The sequence below is a fragment of the Lupinus angustifolius genome, chromosome LG11, assembly GCF_001865875.1.
Source record: "Lupinus angustifolius cultivar Tanjil chromosome LG11, LupAngTanjil_v1.0, whole genome shotgun sequence".
NCBI classification, from domain to species: Eukaryota; Viridiplantae; Streptophyta; class Magnoliopsida; order Fabales; family Fabaceae; genus Lupinus; species Lupinus angustifolius.
Window position 1 is genome coordinate 3,582,471 of NC_032019.1, and position 2,807 is coordinate 3,585,277.

Genomic DNA, 2,807 nt, shown 5'->3' on the forward strand with positions numbered 1-2,807 from the left:
TAATTCCTAAAGTGATATTTATTGATAAAATTAGTCATATATCTTAAAAGAAATTAGTTTATTATTCATAAGTGACAAAATATCATTGATTACAAAAAAAAAAAAAAAATATCACCTAATAGTCTCGGTTAATTTATTATTAATTCCGATACTTTCACGAAATACCATGCTTTTGACAAACTGGGTCATAATTAGGAAGGTTAGGTGCAGATTGCGGATACTTTATGAATGTTCAAATAAATAATTTACCTCATTATTATGAAACAAGTAGTTTGTAGAACAACAATTTTAAAAATAAAGCATTAGACTATAAGTAGATAATAACCTCAGCAATTAAATTGTTAACTCATTCTATACGACAATAAAACTAATTCGTGGATTGAAAATTACTTTTGAGACTTGTCAAATTAAAACAATTTTAAAAACGGGTAGTAGGACCAAAAGTGATTTGTGTCGCCCATTTAAAATCAAACTTCATTTATAAATATATGTGCCAATTATTATTTTATCGATATACACAAAGAAAGGCCTATACTGTAGAATCAAATAACATATGGAAGGTGTTTATTTTTCTATAACGGGATGTGATTCTTCGCTCGACGTTTAAAGTTTTACATAAGTGAAATTGAATAATGTGGTTTATATGTAAAATTAAAATGGATTTACTATATGCATATGTAAGTAAATGTTTCACAATATTGGGTAAGCGAGAGCATTTTAGTTGGGAGATACATAATGATGAGCTATCATAAGAATTAATTAAGTAGATCTGATTATCATATCTTAATTCAAAACTCTGCATTAAATGTATAGGTCTATCAACATATAAGTGAAACTTAACTCGCTCAGATTTAATTCTTAACAATCTATCTTAAAGAAGTTCTCCACATAGGAATAATGTTATCCTTGAGCGAAAATCTTTGATTTTCTGATCACAGCAAACAAGGCCCAACCTAGCTATATGGCAACGAACCACCTGATTAAGTTAGGTGTAGAAGGAATTTTTTGCTTAAAATGATACCAATCAAGTATTATTCATGAAAGAAAAGAAGAAGAAAAAATATTGACGCTGTTTTTTTGTGTGAGTGAAATTCGAATTCTCAATCTCTTTCGCTTCACTCTGACCATTAAACCACTTTGTAACATTTTTTTAAAATTTATTATGGATGAGACTTAAATTCACAACCTCATTCATTACATTTTTTAATCTCTTTCACTTTAATTATTAAACCATGTTATAACTCCTAAAATATTGATGATGCTGGTTTATGAAACTCACGTTAGGTTGGATCCCTGGAGGTGCTTGTTTTAGTTTCAGTGAAACTATACAGGGGGCGGGTGATTAGCTAGTCAATATACAGCTTATGCTGAGAATTGTAAGGTGGCCCGACTCATATAGTTTCAATGATGTATTTATATTTTATATTACTGTAATATTCATTATATTTTTTCCATTACTACTAATATCGTTTAATATTTTATTTTACTTTGTGATATATTATTTTCGCATGTTTTCGTAACTAGAAACCGTCCTACATAATTTATCATATATGAGCTATTGTTTCTCCCATCCACACATGATAGATTAACTTAAAATCGACATACTCAAACATAAAATAATAATAATAATCAAAGAGAAATATAGTAATAATCTAATTATTATTTCAGTTATGCCAAACATTAGAGGTGAACAAGATTTGACGCCACTCACTCGCTTACTTAGTCTGCTTGGTTATGATCGAATTTGAATATAATTGAGTTTTATGAAATCCATAGTTGAGTTCAAGTTTAAAAATTAGATTTATCAATATTTAAAAACAAATATGAGACATGTATGACTCAACTCATCATATGGTCACTCATTACTCAGGTTTATTTGTACATACATATTCCATTGTCTATGAAGTATAATAATATATCTTTTACCTAAAGTAGATAGTATATTTTCTCGTAGAACTAATATAATTTCATATTTATAATCTAGTTTTCTCATTTGTTTTTTATAGTTATTTAGGATATTATTAGACAAATGATTATTGTCATAGTTATATCATTTCATAAGGGTATCTATTCTCTAATTTTTTCAATTATGTATACATACATATAAATTATTATCAAAATATATACATATATATCATTTCATATGTCAAATTACATAATAATTAATAATATTGAGAAAACTTTATTTAAGAGGGATATACATTATATATAATCAATTTTAGGTCTAGTTGTGATCCATAATAGCACAGCTTTAAGGTGATCTGATGGTTAAGGTGAAATTTTTTAAGAATGAAATAAATGAGGTTATAAGTTCAAATCTAACCCTCAACAAATTTAAAAAAAGTTGTTTAATGATTAGGATGAATGGTTGAAACGAATGAAGTTGAATATTCGAGTCTTATATATAGCAAATATTAGCATGATATTCGAGTCTTATATATAGCAAATATTAACATATTAACATTTGCCTATAAAAAAACATAACTAATATTCAAAGTCAATTAGCCTTTTGATTTATGATTAAGTCCAAAATTCAAAAAATAATTTCATTAATATTTAAAGTCAGAAATAAGAATTACCCAACCCATCATCACCTTAACATGTATAAACTAAATATTGTATCCTTTTAAATTTGGAATGAGAATCAGGTGTCCCACTTTTTTATGTTTTATTGTATCTCAATCCAGTGGCTTATTTGTGAGTTGAACCAACCAACGAGTCGAAAGCGAGTGTGGTAGTTTTTTCTTCGACACTTTTTTTCTTCTCTATATATATAGATCCCTCGTCGACCAAAGGAAGCAGCCACA